Source organism: Ictidomys tridecemlineatus, chromosome 5 (genome assembly GCF_052094955.1).
Source record: "Ictidomys tridecemlineatus isolate mIctTri1 chromosome 5, mIctTri1.hap1, whole genome shotgun sequence".
NCBI lineage: Eukaryota > Metazoa > Chordata > Mammalia > Rodentia > Sciuridae > Ictidomys > Ictidomys tridecemlineatus.
The window spans coordinates 83,625,725-83,647,082 of record NC_135481.1 but is presented as its reverse complement, the minus strand read 5'-3'; the positions used below and the strand labels follow the sequence as shown (position 1 = coordinate 83,647,082).

The 21,358-nt window shown below is 35.7% G+C and overlaps 1 long non-coding RNA gene across 1 annotated transcript; it reads right to left on the bottom strand.

Moving 5' to 3' along the window:
* Nucleotides 1-8,515: 8,515 nt before the first annotated feature.
* On the bottom strand, nt 8,516-21,026 carry LOC144377850 (uncharacterized). The gene is made up of 3 exons (XR_013439045.1): nt 20,886-21,026; nt 15,147-15,262; nt 8,516-9,103 (listed from the first exon to the last, which is right to left on the bottom strand). It is a non-coding gene; the product is annotated as an uncharacterized LOC144377850 (long non-coding RNA).
* Between the last annotated feature and the right edge of the window lie 332 nt (nt 21,027-21,358).

Genomic DNA, 21,358 nt, shown 5'->3' with positions numbered 1-21,358 from the left:
AAACTCATTTAAGTGAACGCCAAAAGTTTTTATCTTTCTAATAAATATTATCAAATGACTACTTACTCCCAAAGACTTCAAGGGATTGTTTCAAAATTCTTTCCTTGATGGGCCCACCAATCATAAACTATGTGATCTCAATCTTCATCTAATCCTAATTAAAACTTCTTCTGAAAGAATTACCTTAAACCATTCTCCTAAACTGAATAAATATCCTATGTTTGTCCTCCCCACTTTCAAAAACTATTAAAACAATTATCATTTATCAGGATGATAATCTCTCCTTCCACAGTAAGATTAAATTCAGCTGGGTTTGATTCTCAGCACCACATAAAAATGAATAAATAAAATAAAGGTATTGTGCCTAACTATAACTAAATATATATATATATATGAAAATATGGACTGGGGATGTGGCGCAAATGGTAGTGTGCTCACCTAGCATGCGTGAAGCACTGGGTTTGATTCTCAGCACCACATAAAAATAAAAAAATAAAAATATTGTGTCCACCTAAAAACTAAAAAATAAAATATAAAAAGAAATCAGCCTAGTCTCATCAACAAATTGTTCTATTGAAACTTTCAGCAAGGCAGCATTCAATGATCTTGCAGTTCCCAACAAGAACCTATGAAGGTTGTATTTTTTTTCTTCCCTCCCCCTCACACTATCGTATATGTATTTTGTGGAGACCCATGAAGGTCTCCTTCCATCTTCTGTGCAATCCCCCTTCTACCTCCCATTCCCTTCCACTTCTCTTCCTTGTTTCGTGGTAATCTTCTTCTCATGCTCTTCCTCCCTACTCTGTTTTGAGTCACCTCTTATATCAGAGAAGACATTCAGCATTTGTTGTTTAGGGATTGGCTAACTTTGCTTAGCATAATCTGCTCTAATGCCATCCATTTCCCTGCAAATGCCATGATTTTGTTATTTTTTAGTGCTGAGTAATATTCCATTGTGTATAAATGCCACATTTTTTTATCCATTCATCTATTGAAGGGCATCTAGGTTGGTTCCACAATCCAGCTATTGTGAATTGTGCTGCTATGAACATTGATGTAGCTGTGTCCCTGTAGTATGCTCTTTTTAGGTCTTTTGGGTATAGTCCGAGAAGGGGAATAGCTGGGTCAAATGGTGGTTCCATTCCCAGCTTTCCAAGGAATCTCCATACTGCCCTCCAAATTGGCTGCACCAATTTGCAGTCCCAGCAGCAATGTACAAGTGTACCTTTTTCCCCACATCCTCGCCAGCACTTGTTATTGTTTGACTTCATAATGGCTGCCATTCTTACTGGTGTGAGATGGTATCTTAAAGTGGTTTTAATTTGCATTTCTCTGATTGCTAGAGATGGTGAGCATTTTTTCCGTGTAATTGTTGATTGATTGTATATCCTCTTCTGTGAAGTGTCTGTTTAGATCCTTGGCCCATTTGTTGATTGGATTTTTTGTTTTTTTGTTGTTTAACTTTTTGAGTTCTTTGTATACTTTGGAGATTAGAGCTCAATCTGAAGTGTAAAAATTTGTTCCCAGAATGTAGGCTCCCTGTTTACCTCACTTATTATTTCTCTTGCTGAGAAAAAAACTTTTTAGTTTGAATACATCCCATTTGTTGATTCTTGATTTTAACTCTTGTGCTATAGGTGTCCTATTAAGGAATTTGGAGCCCGACCCCACGAGTTGGAGTTTAGGGCCAACTTTTTCTTCTATTAGACGCAGAGTCTCTGGTTTGATTCCTAGCACCTTGGTCCATTTTGAGTTAACTTTTGTGCATGATGAGAGAAAGGGATTCAATTTCATTTTGTTGCATATGGATTTCCAGTTCTCCCAGCACCATTTGTTGAAGATGCTATTCTTTCTCCATTACATGCTTTTAGCACCTTTAGGATTGCTGTATGTATACACATGGATGTATAACCAAAGTGATCCTGCAATCTGTACCCGTGGAAAAACGAGAATTCATACCCTATTTGAATCAAATGTATGATATGTCAAGATCATTGTATTGTCTTGAGCAACTAATAAAAAAAAAAGAACCTATGAAGGGACCCTGGCTCATGGTACACATCTCTAATCCCAGCAACTCAGGAGTCAGATAAGTGTTGAAACAAACACCCAGGAAATCATCACCATATTCAATCAAACAGTGAACATATACATGACTCCCCCAAATTTCCTCATGCCCCTTTATAATCTCTCACCCATTCATACCTCATCTCCAGGCAATCACCTAGCTTTCTTTTATCTCCATAGGTTGCATTTTCTGAAATTTTTCATAATTAATATAGAATGTATTATTTTTCTGGCTTTAATTAAGCATAATTATTTCTAGGTCCATTCTTAAAATAATAGTGTGTATAAAGTATGTCTTTTTATTGCTATGCTGTATTATATAACTATACCATATTTTGTCATACATTTATCCGTTAATGAACTTTTCCAGGGTTTGGTTATTGTATACACAGTCACTATGGACTTTTGTATACAAGTCTCTGTTATAATAACTGGGTCATATAGTAGGTAGGTTTCTGTTTTCTAAAGTGGATGTATCATTTTAAATTTCCACAGTGTATGAGTTCTAGTTCCTCTGTATTCTTGCTAACACTTGATACGATTACTCTTTAATTTCAGTGATTTTGATATTATTATAGCCATCTCCCTGCTTTTGATTACTATTTACATAGAATATCATTTTCTACCCTCTTATTTTCAATCTATTTTTGTCTTTGACTCTAAAATTTAGTCTATTGTAGGTAGAGTGTAGTTAGATGTACTGTCTGACTTAGATTGTTTTGGTTTGGTTTTATCCATTCTGCCAATCTCTTTTTCCTGGAGAGTTTAATCCATTTATAAATAATTACTGATATGGTAGGATTTACTTCTGTCACTTGGCTATTTGTTTTTCATATACCTTATTGCTTTTTTATACCTTATTTCCTGCATTACCATCTTCTTTTGTGTGTTTAGTTGATTTTGTAGTAAAATGTTTACCTTTTTTTCCCTTATGCTTTTTTGTGTATATACTTCAACAATTTTCTCATGGTTACTATGAGAATTACATTTAGCACTCTAAAGTCATAAGCCTGTAACTTGAAATCATACCAGTTTAACTCCAATAATATACAAAATATTCTCCACGTGTGTGTGTGTGTGTGTGTGTGTGTGTGTGTGTGTTTGGTGCTGGAGATTGAACCCAGGGCCTTATGCACTCAATGCAAAAGCATTCTACCAACTGAGTTATATCCTCAGCTTTCTACCAACTAGGTTATATACTCTGTACTTTTAGCAGCTCTGTCAACAACCCTTTCAATCAATGTCAAAAAATGACCTCTTTATTTGTGTTTCCAAAAACATGAACTAAAAAGTTTTTAATACATTAATGTATCAATTAATGTAGAGAATATAGTGTGGAGTTACAAATGAAGGTCACAATAACACTAAAATAATAACTTTTAGAATAATAATTTTAATGATTATTTATCATTAATATATAATTTTAATAATAATAACACTTTTAGAATAACAATTTTTAACATAAAAACCTCTGAAATCATATAGAAAACAAAAAGTGGAATAATACATCATTGTTATAATAATAGAAAATCATTTCTGGGTATCTGTGGGAGATTGGTTCCAGATCCTCTGCACAAATTCCCAAATCTGCAGATGCTCAAGTCCTTTCAATAAAATGGTATAGCATTTTAATATAACCCATGCACATCTTCTCATATACTTTAAGTCATTTCTAGATTACTTGTTATACCTAATACAATAATTTTACACTATATAAATATTTGCTATGCAGTATTTAGGGAATAATGACAGAAAAATATATCTGTACATTTTCAGTACTTATGTAATTTTTGCCCACAGTTGGTTAAATCCACAATTGTGAAATCCACAAATACGGAGGGGAAAAAGGCTGTCTAGCTTTTGTAATTGTGCATGTATTTGCCTTACTGAGACTATTAGTCCTTCATGAAGCTTCAATTTACTATCTAGTATCCTTTCATTTTAACTGGCAGGACTTCCTCTAAGCATTTCTTGCAGAACAGGTCTGGTAGAAATGAATTCAATTAAGTTTTTGTTTATTTGGGAATGTTTTAATTTATTCTTCAATATGGGAATATAGTTTTGCTTTGACAATTTTTTCTTTCTTTAGTATTTTGAAAATATTGGCCCACCATCCTCTAGCCTCCAAAGTGTATCTTAAGAAAGATATGTGCAGTGAATCTTAATGACAATTCCTTGTATATGACAAGTCACTTTTTCTGCTTTCAAAATTATTTTCTTTTGTTTTTGTCTTTCAGCTTTTTTTAATTAAAATGTACCTTGAGTTCTTCATATGTTGATTTCTTGAACATTTATATTGCTGTCTTCCATCAACTTGGGGAACTTTTCAGCCATTATTTCTTCAAATATTCTCTTTCTTTCCTCTGAGACTGCTATAATGTGTGTATTGTCTACTTGATGGTATCCCACAGGTTCCTTGGACTCAGTTCACTTTTCTCTAGTTTTTTCCCTTCCTATTCCTCAGAATCTGTTATTTTCATTGTCTTATTTCCAAGTTCACTAATTTTTCCCCTCCACCTGCTCAAATCTGCCTTTGAGTCCTTCTAGTAATTTTTTTTTCATGTTAGTTATTTGTATATTTTGGTAGTATGTAATTTCTTTTTTGGTTTCTTTTTAGGCTTTCTATTTCTTTATTGGTATTTCCATTTTCTTCCTACATCATTTTCATAATTCTCTATGTCTTAATTCTTTGATCTAAAGATGCTGTTTTGGGGTCTATGTTTGTCTAGTAGATCTACCGTAATGTATTTTGCAGGGATAGTGTATTAGCTTAATTTTTTTCCTTTGTATGGGCCAGAGTTTTCTGCTTCTGTGCATGCCGTGTGTTGGGAGTCTCCCTGAGAACTTCCCTGGGCCTTTCAGACATGGCGGCAGGAAAATTGCCAGTGGGCGGCTAGAACTCCCCGGGCCTTTCAGATAAGGAGCTCCTAATGCAACATGGCATTGGGCAAGTTGCCAGTGGGCGGATAACAAGTTTTGAAAATTTTCTAATTGGTCCTCCTGTCTTCCGAGCTCGTGGACAGTTCGTGCCCCCCATAAATCTTATGCAGGGCCGATGAGCGTGCACCATAGGTGATGACCTGACCTTTACTATGATTGGCCCTGGAAGCTTCCTGGTTTAAGATAACAGACTCTCACTTTGTATATAAGCTAGAACCAGCTTGCAGTAAAGTGCTTCATCTTTGTCACTGCTATCTGTGTGTGTGCATTTTAATCTCCGACGACGAACCTTGGCCTTTCACCTTGTGACTTGTGTTTGTGTGGAAAATTGGACATTTGAATTTAATAATGTAGTAGTTTGGAAACTGGATTCTCCCTCTTGGCTAGGGTTTGATTGTTCTTGTTTTTAGTTTTTGATTGCTGCATGCTGTCTCTGTGCCAAGGATCAGCCTGAGGTATAAATTTAAAGTCTTCTTGGTTATTTGCTGAGCCTGTGCCTTCACCTGTGCATGCATGATGACTTTCTAGTTTCCCCCATAAATGTGGTTTCTTTTAAATGTCCTCTTCTTCAATATGTGGCTCCTAAAAAGGCAAAAGGAGTTAAATAAAGGTGGGAAAGCACTGGCCCTTTATGTCTCCTGGATACCACTTTAGCCAGAGGGAGAGGGGTCTACAATGATGAAGGGTGATGCAATCATAATGGCCACCACCTTTTTGTCTACCTCTGTGATAAGATACAGCAATCTCTCAAAGTACGGATCCCCAGTATTTGGAGATCCTTTCTGCCCATCCTGGTTCCTTCAAGCTGTGTCCAAGCTGCTCCAGGAACACAGGCACAACTACCCAACACAGGGCTAAAGGAGAGGGAATGGGTAGCTACTACTCCACTAAGAGCTGCAATTGACCACAAAAAACTGCAATTTATCCTCGAAGACTTCCCCTGGAAGTTGCAAGTTGTCAATAGATTCCAGAATTCCAAAACGGTTACATCAAACAAATTGTCATCTAGGTGGATAGACGGATTTCTGGTGCTTCCTACTTTGCCCTCTTTGAAGAATTTTCCTCCTGAATTTTAGTAATTCTCATAGGTAAGTAGAACCTCATTGGTTTTAATGTGCATTTCCCCAATAACCAGTGATCTTTTTCATCTGCTTATTTGCCATGTATATCTCTTCTTTGGTGAAGTGTTTCTTAAAATTGTTTGCCCATTTATTAATAGGACTTTCTTATTATTGACTTTTTTTAGTGTTTTTAGTGTATTCTGGTTACAAGTTTTTGATTTATAAGTATTTTTTCCCAACTTATTTGGGAAAAAATACTTATAAATGAAAGTCATTTTCATTTCACCACTTAGATTTCTAAACAGTGTCCTTTGAATAGCAAACATTTTTAATCTTATAAAGTTTAATTTATTAAATATTTCTACTATGGTTTGTGGTATTGTGTCTATGAAATCTCTACCTGGTTATAAAGATTTTTGTCTTTTCTTTTCTCTACAAATTCTTATTGCTTTGTGTTTGGCATCTAGGTCTGCTCCATTTTGAGTTAAATTTTGTATGTAGTTGAAGGTATGGATAAAGTTCATTTTCTTTTTTTTTTCTTTTTTTAATTTATTTTTTAGTTTTCAGTGGACACAACATCTTTATTTTATTTTTATGTGGTGCTGAGGACTGAACCCAGCGCCCCACACATGCCAGGCAAGCGCACTACTGCTTGAGCCACATCGCCAGCCCCCAAGTTCATTTTCTTACACCTGGATATAAATTGTTCCAGTGTAGTTCACTGAAAATACTGTCCTTACTCTACTGAATTGCTTTCCACCATTGTCAAAAATTAGTTGTTCATGTATAGGTAGGTCTAATTCTGGACTTATTCTGTTCTATTGTTCTGTTTGTCCATCTTACAACCAGTTCCACACTCTTTAATTAGTCTTCCAACTTTACATTTCTTTTTTACAATGTTTTGGATATTGTAGATTATTTACATATCTATGAATCTTAGAAAACCTCGTTACTTTCTATAACAAAAAACTTCTGGGATTTTAGTGGAAATCTTATTGAATCTATTAATCATATTGGGGAGAGCTGGTATCTTAACATTATTGATCTTCATAGCATATCTTTCCATTTATTTAGTTTTTTTTTCATTTCTCTCAGCCATGTTTTATAGTTTTCAGTGTACAATTCTTGCACAATTTCATTACATTTATCCCTAATGTATCTTATTTTTATTTCTATAGTGAATAGTATTTTACAAATTACAATTTCAAATTGTCTATTGTTAACATATATACAATTTTTTGCATATTGATCTTATATCCTGAAACCTCATTAAACTTATATGTTAGTTCCTGTTTCTTGTTGATAGATTTGTTTCAGGATTTCTACATAGACAATCATGTCATTTACAAATAATTTTACTTCTTCCTCTCCTACTTAAACCTTTTTTTTCTTCAAAGACTTGTTCTTAATATAAAGTTTTGCATTTTTAATTAGTTGGCATAAATCCAATACCTGGTTGTAAACTACTCATGAATTGGCTGAAGCATCCAGTTTGACTCTTGGAATTTGTATACATTTTCCTTTGAGAGACACCCATTTTTTTCTTGCCACCAGTTTCTTGAAATGAATTAGTTGGCTTCCTATGTAATTGGACTCAATCATTAGGTGAATCATTTATTTTACCATCAGATGGTAAACAACATCACAGGCCAGAGAGCATAAATTTAAAATATCCAATTGTATCATCCCTATGGCAGAAATGGAGTTTCCTATCTTTGCTGAAACTATCCTCAGGGCCCTTTCATAAAGGCTGGCTTTTGTAATTAAGAATTTATAGAGACAGAACTTTGAAGATCTCTAGGGAGCACATAGTGTGCATCTGGAGGCTGTCTCACTGCTACAGATCTTGCAAGTAGGAAACACCACTATCCCAGCCTCTCCAGATGATGAGTGAAGCCAAAATGTTACCACACTATTTGACAACTCCTGAGGGAATATTTTAGCAGAAAACACATCACTGGGTGGTCCTCAATGACTGGGACTGGATTTGTGGTATAAAAGCCTACTGACTACCATTTACAAACTGGACAGAGGCTTGTTACCTTGATAAAATGATGCCAGACTTTACCTGGGTTCACTTTAGAAAATAAGTTACCCCTCTTAGAAAAAGAAATCTTTATATAACTTAATTAAATGAGAAGAAAAACTGGACTAGATTTGAGATCCAAATACTCACTACTCAAGGGAAATTAATGACTGCTTTCTGTTCTACATTCTTTCCAATACATGCTTTATAAAAGGCCCCTAATTTTAGTGTAATTTTAAATGTTGTGTCTCAGAGAGTAGTGGAAGTGTTAGACAATGCCATCTGGGCTATTGAACTTTTTGCCTGGGAGGTTCATAAAATTGGACAGGCAGTGTTTTAGAACAGAGCCACAGAGATGAAATATTGGCCTCTTAAAGGGTAACATATGCTCTTTTAAGGAAAGAATATTGTGATTACATGCTTGCAGACATCTCTAGAATTTTTAATATTACTTAAATGGTTTAAGAAGCAAACAGACAAATCTTTGGTGCCTTCAGATTGGGAATGAATCTATTCAGTTGATTTAATATTGACACTCTTGATTCTGGATGAGAAATAAACTTCAAAATCTGATCATGATCCTTCTGCCAGCATTTTTCTGTGAGGTAGTGTTCAGATGTGTTCTCCCTCATGTGTTCAATGCTGCTGCATAGATACTATGTCATCAAATGATTTAGCAAATCTTGCTAAAATGCAATTAAAAAAAAACATCATCGATGACCAAAAAACACCATGACCCCTGATATCTATGGAAATAGGAGAGCCAAAACGACACCCCAAAACCTGATTCATCATCATGACGTACAAATAGAGTGGAAGGTGGAAACTGATATGTGCCCAGATGTGAATCCTTCAGTTTAGGGTAATAATGACCATAAGGAGAAAATGCTAGGAATAGGCCTGCTTGCTGACCACACTAATAAGACTATACTATTTTGCTGTCTTCACTAAAAATCATTTTCCCCATGTCTTCTTCAACTTGATTTCACAATTTCAGGAATCTCTTGCCCTGGAAAACAAAAGTGACAAACAACTTTAATTTTGTTTCAGAAATGTTCTTTAAAAACCTCACTTAAGTGAAATCAAATGCTTCACAATTTTAAGACAGGATTAAATAACTGTTAGTCCTCCAGATATTTTTTATACATTTGCCTGGAAATCTACACCTTGATGTGTTCACAGTCTTAAAGAGATTATAATCCTTACCCAATCCTAATCAATTCTCCCACCCTCATTGAAATATCCCTCTTAATTCAAATCTAAACCCTGAGCTCTTCCCTTTTGGAAATGATACAAAGACTCAGTCAAGTCCTCTCCCTTATTATGGTAAGGATAAACACAATTTTATCTTTACAACAAGTTACTTGACAGTATTTTGGGGGCACCTTGATATAGTTCATTTGATTGTCATCTTTCTCTTCCACTGTTTTGTATGCTCTGTAAGAAGAGGTCAAACCTTCCTTGTTCACCAGGCACAATGGTGAAAGGATAATAATCTTGAGAACTGTTTGCTAATCTTGTTCCCAGAATGTGCTGTCCCCAACTGCCAAACTGCAGAATGTATTCCCTCACCTGGTTGCAGGCAAACCGCCCACTCGCCCTGACCCGTCAATGAACTTCCCTCCTGCCCTCTCCAAGGAAAGTATATAAGCTCTGCTTAAGCTGTTCTCAGGGCTCTTTGCTCTATCTCTCTTTGCTAAAGTGAGCTCTGAGCCCCAGCATGCTGGTCTCCAAATAAACCCTCCTGCTGTTGCATAAGACAGTCTCTTCCTCCGGACCCTAACAATGGCACATGTCTATAATCCTAGTGGCTCAGAGGCTGAGGCAGGAAGATCACAAGTTCAAAGCTAGCCTCAGTAATTCAGTGAGGCCCTCTATCAAAGTAAAAAATAAAAAGGTCTGAGCTGGGGTTGTGGCTCAGAAGTAGAGTGCTTGCCTAGCATTCGTGAGGCACTGGGTTTGATCCTCAGCGCCACATTAAAAAAAAAAAAAAAGGTAAAAACAAAATAAAAAATTAAAAGGTCTGGGGCTTTGGCTCAGTGGTTAAGTGCCCCAGATTTAAATCCCTGGTACAAAAAACTTTTAAAATTTTTAAAATTTTCCTGTTTATCTCAGAATTCCAGTGCCTAGAACAAGCCTGGCAATATCAAGAGCTAAGTAAGTATTTGTCAGGTGAAAGAATGAAAGCTGAAAATGTTAGAAGAGTTAATGAAATTGTCTACACAAGAAAACAACAAGGATGGAGAAAAGAGCCAGAATGGAATCTTCATATATTTGGAGTGTTTCAATAAAGAAACTTCTGAATTATTAATTTTAATGATTCCATTATAGAATTATACTTTGACTACAGTATACATTATTCACTTATATACTCATATTGCTATATATGGGAATTTAAGGGAATTTTTTAGAGTAATGTTTACTATACTTAACCTTAACCTTCTTGGTTGATCTTTGAATATAATTTCTTTGCATGATGTGATTTTGCCATATTGAATTTTTCTTAAAATATAAGCATTTTAAAGTATGATCTTCTTAATTAGTCTCTTTCAGCTTTTTGGTGGGAAAATATTTTATATTTTATAAGATGATGTTCATGATAATGACAGAAGTTTTTTTTCTTTCTTTTTTTTTTTTTAGGAATGCTAGGGATTTGAATCTAGGGTCAGGATTTTCTGTATGCTAAATAAAATTATTCAGAAGTGTACAGACAAGAAGCTCTACCACTGAGCCACATTCCCAGTCCTTCTTTTCTACTTGATGCTATGAATTGAATTGCATTCCCCCTCAAAAAAGATATTTTGGGGTCCTAACCCTCAATATCTTGGAATGCAACTTTATTTGGTTATCAAGTTAAAATGAAGTCACAAGGATGAATCCTAGTCCAATATTGCAGGTATCCTTATAAAAAGAAAATTTTGACAGAGACATGCATATGGGGAAAATGCCATTTGAAGATAAAGTCATAGGTAAGGGTGATAATCCACAAGTCAAGGAATGCCAAAGATTGATGGCAAACAACCAAAAGCTCAGAAAGTCATAGAACAAGTACTTCCCCACAGTCCTCAGAGGGAGCTAACTCTGCTAACAACTTGCTCTCAGTTTTCTAGCCTGCTAAACAATGAGATAATACCTTCTGTTGTTTAAAGCATCCAGTTGTGTTTTGTTAATGTACTCCTAGCAGATGTATACCATTGGCAAAATTAGAAGTGCTGGCGCCCAAAATTTTGGAAGGATTTTCTGTCTTTTTGTTTGTTTGTTGCTTAGGTCTACTGGCACTTAAAAATCAAAAGCCTAAAACTACTTTTTAGTTATTACTTAGTTCTATAGCCCTTGAACTTTTTGGATTTCTTTATGCTCTTAAAAACTGAAGACCACCAAAAGATCTTATGTAATGGAACTGCAAATTGGGGAAACCACTCTGGAAAGCAGTATGGAAATTCCTCAGATAATCTGGAATGGAAGTACCTCTTGATCCAATTATCCTAGTCCTCAATATATACCCAAAGGACTTAAAATCAGCATACTACAGTGACACAGTTATATCAATGTTTAAAGCAGCTCAATTCACAATAGCTAAGCTACAGAAACAACCTAGGTGCCCTTCAACAGATGAATGGACAAAGAAAATATGGTGTATATACACAATGGAATATTAGTCAGCCATAAAAACGAATGACTTTATGACTTTGGATGGTAAACAGATGGAACTGGAGACTATAATGCTAAGTGAAATAAGCCAGTCCTGAAAACACAAAGGCTGCCAAATGTTCTCTGATATGTGGATGCTAACACACAATAAGCAGGGAAAGGAATAATGGAAATTCAGTGATTAGACAAAAGGGAATGAAGGGAAAGGAGGGGAGATGGGATTAGGAAGGACAGTAGAATGAATTGGACATAACTTTCCTATGTTCATATATGAATACATCACCAGTGAAACTCCCCATCATAAACAACCACAGAATAAGATCCTAGTTAGAATAAGTTATACTCCATGTATGTGTAATACACTCTACTGCCATGTATATATAAAAAGAACAAATAAAAAAAGATTTTATATGACTCACGTTTATTATTATTTACCATATTAAATATTAAAGCTAAGAAAGTTTTAACATGTATATTTAATTCTGTTAAAATAAGTATACATAGTACATGTTAACATAATATTTTTATTTTCCAAAACAAAAATAATTCAGTGAGAAGAGTGGCATTTATGCAAATCTCTTATTGTCTTATTATTAGAAAACCACTGGATTTTCATATGAGTTTCTGCATTTAATCTGTTGCAATATCATATCTCACATAGTCTCCAGAAAGCCCCACTGTACACTTGTGGGAGAACATAAGTAAGAAAGGTAAAAAGTCTTAGTATTATAATAATGAAAATGGCTAGAAAATCCATTACAGTAACAAGTACTTGAGATAATCAACTTATGAAGAAAAAGTTTTATTTTGGTTCACAGTTTTAAAGGTTTCAGTTCATGATCAGTTGCCCCTGTTGCTTTGGGTTTGCGGTGGCACATCATGGTGGGAGTGTGTGCCAGAGCATACCCACTCACCTGATGGCCAGGATCAAGAGATAGAGGAGGGGAACAGACCAGGGTTTCACAATTTGCTTTAAGGGCATGCCCCCAATAACTCAAAGACCTCCTGTTAGGCCCCACCTCAAAGGTTCCACCATCTTTCAATAACATGAAGCCCTAATAGAACCAAGCCTTTAATGTATGGGCCTATTGAAGACATTCCAGATCTAAACTATAGCACCTCATGAACCACATTTTGAGAACCGACAATCTAATTCAACCTCTAGTCTAGTTCTAGAATCTTCTCTGTAGTAATATTAGTAAAGCCTCTACTAAAACAAGGTAATATTTTAGATCCTGTATCAAATTAACATCCTACAAATCTACAGATGAGTAAACAAATCTTCCATAAGAAATAAACTATGCTAATAATTAATTGTTTTAGGATAATATTAGGTCTCTTATAGCTACTCATATACAGAGTATGTGAATTGAAATATTGTAATGGAAAAAGAATAGGTTTCACATCCAAACAAGCTGGAGTTAAAATAAACAATTCTGTTTACTGTGGCCTTGGGCACATTACTTAACAATACTTAATCCTAGTTTCATCATCTATTTTATCAGCATTTAAAATCTACGTTTAAATACTTTTTTCACAGTATTTTTAAAGATATAAAGAATTGAATAAAAATTAACTCTCTTGGGCTGGAAATATAGCTCAGTTGATAGAGTACTTGCCTCACATGCACAAGGCCCTGGGTTCAATCCCCAGCATGGCCCCCCCACGGTAAAAAAAATAGTTATCTTTTTTTTTTCCCCCAAAAGTCTTTTATTAGTTAGCCTCATATACAAGAACCCTCGCTGCCCCATTATGATCACTGGCAAAATATTGAAGTACAAATACCAAAGAAGAGTCACCTTTGAAATAATGGACTTGCAAAAACAAACTAATAATAATGAAAACATAGAGGGGGGATTAGATAGCAAATATCACATGTGACTACCCCATAAATTCTCACTATACAGTTCAGCTACAGTTATAACTTATTAGAGCTAATCTATTAGATCTTTATATTGACATGGGTTAATTTTTCAGATTAGCTTCCAAGATGAAAAGTAGGGAACAGGTGACTGAGGAATTTATCATGCTATGAAAAGAAGAAGAGCAAGAAGCTAAGATCCACCTAGAGGAAAGAGTCTTTTGTGACTCAGTGGATTGCCAACCTAAGAATGTTGGGCTTGAAATTCACCTACCACTAAAAGGCAAAGAAAGGGAACATCAGCCTTATGATTTTCCCATTTGTCCAATCATGATTACCATTTTGAATGTTTTCTCATTTAGCATTCACAAGAATCAAAAAGGTAGTTACTATTATTTACGTTTTACAAATGACTGGTAAAGCTCAAAGCTCTTCCAACTTAGCTTGGAAATAATAGAGCTAGTGTATAAACTTCAGCCTGTCTAGCTTTAAAAAGTCCAGACTCTAGACATTGCACTTCTAGGTCTTGCTGAAGATTTTTTCCTCGAGAATGCCCTAGGGTTGAAATTAAGCATTAAGCAAGTGCTTGCTTCCTAAGTGGCAATTTGATGGCCAAGACCCTTATAAGAATTTGATGTTTTCTTCCGCCCCTATCAAGACACAGGTGAGAATTGAACTGCTTATAATTGAGTCATTTTATCAACTCCTTTTCCTCTAGTATTCTGAGAGGAAATTTAAAAATTATAATACACAAAATAAACTGAGAACACTTTTGATTGCCAGCAACTATATCCAAGAATGTTTAAGACTCAGTTCAAGCATCTTGCTCACTACTGGGTGATATTACCAGTGTGTACTCTTGCATTTGGAGTTATCTTAATTGTAAAGAGGCTCTGATTTCTATGTAAACACTTCAGGACAAAGACTGCAATTAAAAAAGCATTCAGACAACCATTTATTTTGAAACACCAACCTGAAGAAGGATAATGTGAACATAAACAGTCATACTTTTGACCTGCATTAGAATACCGTGTCTCATGTCGGGCCTCAAGGAAACTTTCAGACCTTCTTGCTAAAACCACACAGTTACTCAGCAGGAATAGTATCATTCCAAATCACTGCTGTTAATATACCTACTCATTATCCAAACAACCCTGAAAGAAAAGACCTGAAATTCGCTATTTTGGGTGGTGCTTCCTGCTGCCAGGAGGTGGTATGTTTTACTTAAAAGACACCTAACCACAGTTAGATTACAATTGTAGATCAAAACATTCAAGGGGATGAGACAATGAGGAAAAGATCCCTGTTTGGTAGCAAACAACCTACTTTTCCTAAAATATATTTTAATTTAAGTTCAGAACTAGAAATAAAAAGATTGGTCTGGCAAACTACAGTAAGGAACATTTTGGTGAACACATGAATAAAACTCCATTCAGAATTTAGCACTGCTAAATGTTTGACAAATACATATTAATCATGAAGTCATACACTAACAAATGATCATATACTTATTTTGTACAATATTCTCTTTATAACTTACATGCAAAAGGTGATTAGTCCAATTTTTTTAAATTATGGGATGAAAACTTCATACATAGCATTCATGCCATCATTAGGGATATGCCAAAGAATTCCAATATTTGAGAATCAGAAGAACTAAGAAACAGACAAGGAGAATAAGCACAGAGAGGGATATGGTCAAATAGTATGATATATTCTAATTTATTCATTCAGTCATGTCCCTCTTGATATTTGTTTTTAGTCAGGAGCCACTACAAGTACTGTTTTCAAAAAGCACTAGCATATTTATCTCTGTAGGTGAATTCCAAAGTTGAGAAAATTTGGTAGAATTTGCTTTCCAAAAGAATTGTAGCAACGTATGCTCTTGTGACTAAGGGTACATTTTATACCACAACTTCCCAGTGTTGGATGTTATGCATTGCTTTAACTTCTGTTGATCCAAGAGAGGAAAATTGGCATTTGGTAGTTTAATTTGTATTTCCAAAAGTGAGGTAGTGAGACTCAGTATATTTTTGCTTATTGTCTTCTTCCATTTTCTTTTCAATGAATTACTTGTTCATTTCTTCTACCCATTTTACTGCTTTGTGAAAAAAAGAATTTCAAGAATTTTTTACATTAGAGTTGTTGATCTAGTATCCTAATTTTTATAAATATTTTCTCACAGAATCTCTTTATATTATATGATGACTTTTTTCATACAGATATTTTAAACTCTAACTTTAGTTTTATGGCTTCTAGGATTCCTGCCTTAAGTGTAATGACACCCTCTTTCTCCACAGAAATTCTTCACTGGGCTTCTCCATAGAAATCTTCACCATAGCGGAGTTTAGGACTGTCAGCAAAAGAGTCTCTATAAAAAAGTTCAATGTAGATAAACTTCCTGTTTTCCTGTTGCCCTATTTTACTTGGCCACTGGCCAGGAAGAAATCAACACTCCAGGTGCTGGACACCCCCTTACTAGTTAATTAACATTACAGCAAAAGCTGTGCCCTCTGAATCTGGCTGCACCAAATAAAACTGTTTCCTGCGATCTTTGGTGCCTTGCCCTCATTTGTCCCTACAATGAGAGAGAGAGGGAGGGAGGGAGGGAGGGAGGGAGGGGGAGAGAGAGAGAGAGAGAGAGAGAGAGAGAGAGAGAGAGAGAGAGAGAGAGAGAGATGAAAGAGAGAGAAAATAGAAGATTAACTGGGACTTAAGGGTAGAACAGACTTCTTATGTTGTAGGGACAAATGAGGCAAGGCACCAAAGATAGCAGGAAACAGTTTTATTTGGCTGCAGCCAGGTTCAGAGGGCACAGCTTTTGTTGTACTCAATCAATCCCCTGAACCCCATGTTCAGATAGTTTCAGAATTTTATACCCAGCATGTAAGGGGTGAGGCTCAGAAACTCACGGTCTGCAGAAGTTCACATTAAAGTAGTTTTTTTCTTTCACTGTTCTGGGCAAGTTAACCCTTCAAGGACACTACCTGAGAAGGGGAGGCTTCTTCTCCCCTTTCTTTCCTCCCCCTGCCAGCTGTTATCATGAAGCCCAATTGGTAACTTCTCTTATCTTAGAAATGTAGACATCTCAGACATCTTGAAGCTCAGCTCAAGGCCAGAGACCCTTGTTTACACATTTCTACAAAATACTATAATGGATGCATGTTTGTGAAAAACTAGTAAGGGGGTGTCCAGCACCTGGAGTGTTGATTTCTTCCTGGCCAGTGGCCAAGTAAAACAGGGCAACATAAAAATAGGAAGTTTAACTACATTGAACTTTTTTGTAGAGACTCTTTTGTTGCTTATAATCTTAAAATCAATTATGGTGAAGATTTCTGGAGAAGCTTAGTTAAGATTTGTATGTGTGTGTAGGAAAGGGTGCCACTACACTCTCTCAGTTGGTGTCTCTCTCTCTCTCTCTCTTCCCCCCCTTTCTCTTTTGTCTCTCTCTTTCGTATATCTCATATATATTACATATATAAGTATATGGATATATACATATATGCACATACATTATTTGTTACTGTTCTAGAATTTTATTTTGGTATATGGTACAAAGTAGAAGCTTAAGTTTGTGTTTTCCATGTGAACAGCCAATTATTTTCAGCATTGATCAATTTATAAATGAAACTATCCTGTTCCTGAAACTGAAATGCCACCTTTATATTAATGTAGTAACAGGAGTCCACTTTGTACTTTTGACTATAAACCTTATCGCTCACCCACATGTAGCTTATTTTTAAATTGACATTTTTGTTTTGTTTTTCCTCTTTTCTTCCTGCGGCCCACACACAACAACAGGAGAAACAAGACTAACATTTTTTCCACTCCATGCTAAGCTATTGTGTCCTTCACTCCTCAAAAGAATATCACTGCCCACAAGAATAAAGAAACTCCAAAGCTGGAGCAATGACTTTCTCAAGGACACTTTATATCTCCTGACAATATTTGGATCCCAGCCCCGAAGTTCTCTCTTCTCTTCAGAAGAAAGAATCACAGCCTCTGGAACAGTAGTCCCCTGTGTTTCTCATTAGCTAGCCAATCAATCAAATTTCTTTTTCCTTTTTCTCAAAACCTTGTCCTTATTATTGAATTGTCAAAGGAGACATGGACCAAGCTTTTAGTATTATTAATATTCCCTATATAGTTAATTCTAGATTCTCTATGTATTTGTCGTGTCTGTGTGTGTGTGTGTGTGTGTGTGTGTGTGTGTGTGTGTGATATACTGGGAATTTAACCTAGGGTTTCACACATGCTAGGCAACTGCTCTACTACTGAACTACATCTACCAGTTCTTTTTATTAATTTTATTTTCAGTCTGACCTTAAATTTACAATCCTCCTGTCTCAGATTTCCTAGTATGACCCCACTCCTTGTATTTGTCTTTTTAGGCTAATACTTTTTTGTCTGATCTGTTTGACTTTTGTTGGTTGGTTTGCTTGTGCAATCGTTTGTGTGTGACTACTAACCTTTGTATTAGCTTTGTGGCAAGTTTTACTTTAGCTTTGTGGAAAGACAAAATATCTGTCCTCAGCATTCATGAATCTTTTTTTCCCCCCCTAAACTATCTTAACAATTCTAATTATTTTTTATGAACATTACAATCACTTATATTCTCCATTACATTTTTTAAAATGTCAGGCCCTATATTATTCTTTAAATTTCTTTCTAGGAATTTTTACTGTTTTTGTCACTTATGTTGGTTATGCTAAGAATCTTTCAAGGTAAACTGTTGGAGCTCTTCTGCTAAAGCATTTTGTATTGGCTCTTGCATGTTAAGCTGATGGCTGTTGGTCCACAAATGTTTTTGTCTTGCTTTCTGCTACATGTGAAGTGAATGAAAAGAGGAATACAAGGAAGAGAGAAGTTAAATTAGCTATGATTGAAATTGTCTATGGATTCAGTTCTCAGCTTGTTCAGATTATTGAGGTGTTATGAGAAACTAAATCAAATCTTTGTATTCTTTTTCTTCTTTAGTTTTGCAGCTTTTATTAGATGAAATACTTATATAATTCCTTTTTACTTAATTTAAAAATGTTATCAGCTATCAGATGATGGCCAGATTTGTTAGTATGTCCAATACAAATATTTTCTTTAAAAAATGTGTAAGTCTGGGGGCTGGGGCTGTAGAGTGCTTGCCTAGCCCATGTGAGGCCCTGGGTTTAATCCTCAGCACCACATAAAAATAAATAAATGAAGATATTGTGTCCATCTATATATATATATATATATATATATATATATATATATATATATACATTTTTTTTTTTAAGAAAAATGTGTAAGTCTGGCCAGGCCCAGTGGAACACACCCATAAATAATCCCAGCAACTTGGGAGGCTGAGGCAGGAGGATAGCAAATTTGAGATCAGCCTCAGCAACTTATGAGGCCCTAAGCAAATCAAAACTTACGAATGGGGATGTAGCTCAGGGCTAAAATGTCCCTGGGTTTAATCCTCAGTACCAAAAAATAAAAATAAAAAGTAAGTCTGTTTCCTCCAGCTCTTTAGTTAGTCAGTGGATATTTACTGAAGATTTTATTTTGTTCATGAAATGTTGTAGCATTACTTATTATAATTACCTATACTAAACTCTGATGGGAAGAAAGAAAAGCTTAAATAGTGTAAATAACTGGAAATGCTACTCAATGCATGCGTGTTATAGGCAATTTATACAATTAAGCCTGGATAATCTTAGGGGGAAAATATATACAAATGAAGGCTGGGGTTGTAGCTCAGTGGTAGAGCACTTGCCTAGTGTGTGTGAGGCCCTGGGTTCAATCCCCAGCACCACATAAAACTAAATAAACAAAATAAAGGTCCATCTATAACTAAAAATATATTTTTTAAAATATACATGATTGACTCTACATAGGGTCCTTCAATGTTGGTAAGAAATTAAACTCAGCCTGACTGATAGCTAGGCTGGCTGGGTGATGGTAACTTTATCAACATTTTAGTGGAAGAGACTGAAGAATTCATTAAAGGTCCTAGGGAAGGATTGAACACAGGAAACAATGATTTTTAGAATCTTGCCTATAGTTATATAAAGACAATAATTATATAATTGTCATTACATACAATATAATATATAATATTTTGTGATTTTTGTTGGGACTTTTCAAGGGCAATTTAAGAATATTTAACTTTACTTGCAGGTCAACTTGAGAATTTAATTCCTGTGAACTATGAAACTTTAATGGTGGGAAGGTACCAAGAATTATGAAAGACAGGAAAATAAGATTTAGTTTGTCTTTGAGCAACTTCAAGAAGTTATATGTTTAATGGGGACATATTAGAAATGTGGAACATTGAATAATACAACATGTCATGAATGATGAAATGTGTGGTCCAATCTTGAAGGAATTGATAAATGAACGCAGACTATCCAAACATTATAATTTATACATTTATTAAATCAAATTCTGTATCCAGAATAAACTCAATTTCTAACAATCTTATTTTAAAACAAAATTGCAAAAGTAAAACATTCGACTGGTTATAAAGTGAAAAGTAAAAAAGCTCCATCTCTTACCACCCCTATTTGCCACTCCTGTAAATAATTGTTCACACTTTTTATGCATCTATCCTGAAATTTTTTATGCTGATATATATTTATAGGATACTGTAGTCATTCTAAAACTCGCTTTTTCCAGTATTTGAATAGCTACTCATCGTTACTTTTAGTGCCTGCAATGTATGCCAAATCCTAACATATAACTTACTTAACTATTTCTTTAACCATTTCCTTATTGGTGGACACAGATTATTTACTTTCCATTGCTAAAAACAATACAATAAATACCTTTATACTTCCTTGTGTCAGATTATCTGTAAGATAAATTCCTAAAAATCTAGCAAATCTTTCAAATTGGATTTTTGACAGAGACAGAAATGTTGCTGCCATGGCTCAGTCTGAACTCATCAGTTTAGGTAAATCAACGCCATTAACTGTGAGTACCATCCCTCTGGTGGCACCATCAATCAGGACCCCAAAGGTTAGAGTTAAGTTTCTTTCTCCCACCCCGCCCCCTAAAGGCATGTTCAATTCTTTCTTTAGTTTCTTAAAGCTCCCAGACGTAGCCCTTCAGAAGCTTAAGACCTTTAGGATCAAAAAATATGCAGTTCTTTGTTTAAAAAATAAGACACTGCTGTCCCAAGAACCTTACAGAACGGTACATAATAGTCTTGCAAAATGATCCTTTATAAGGGGTGAGGACAGTTATTGCTTTCTAATATTTATTCTCAAATATTTTGTTTGGAACCGGGAACCGCTCTGACCTCTTATTTTCAATTTGTGGCCGGGTGAGGGGTGACTGGCAAACTTGTCCTTTTGTCTTCCTCAAGAGGTGGATGGAAAGCGTTTAGAGGTGCTGTCGGGCGCGGTTCCGGAGGGCGAAGGAAACCTGTGCAGAGTACGTGGAGGTTTGCCTTTTTCCTCTGGCTGTCGCTGCTCCTGTTTATGCCAGGGCGAGGGGCGGGGTAAAAACCTCCCGGCGCAGTAGGGCTCCCATTTTCCCTATTCCTTGAAGATGAAGAAACTTTAGCACGTTTGCACCCATTTTAGAAACAAGCAGCTCAAGAGTCACCAGGCAGAAGCAACCGCCCGGCCCTCTCTGAGAACCTGAAAAGAAGAGAGACTGGAAAAAGCCAACAACAAGCCGTAAACGGAAAGGCTACCGGAACCAGCACCCAGCAACACAGCCGGGGTGCAAGAGCCCCTACCCCACAGCCCGCGCCCCGCGGGTTCGGCC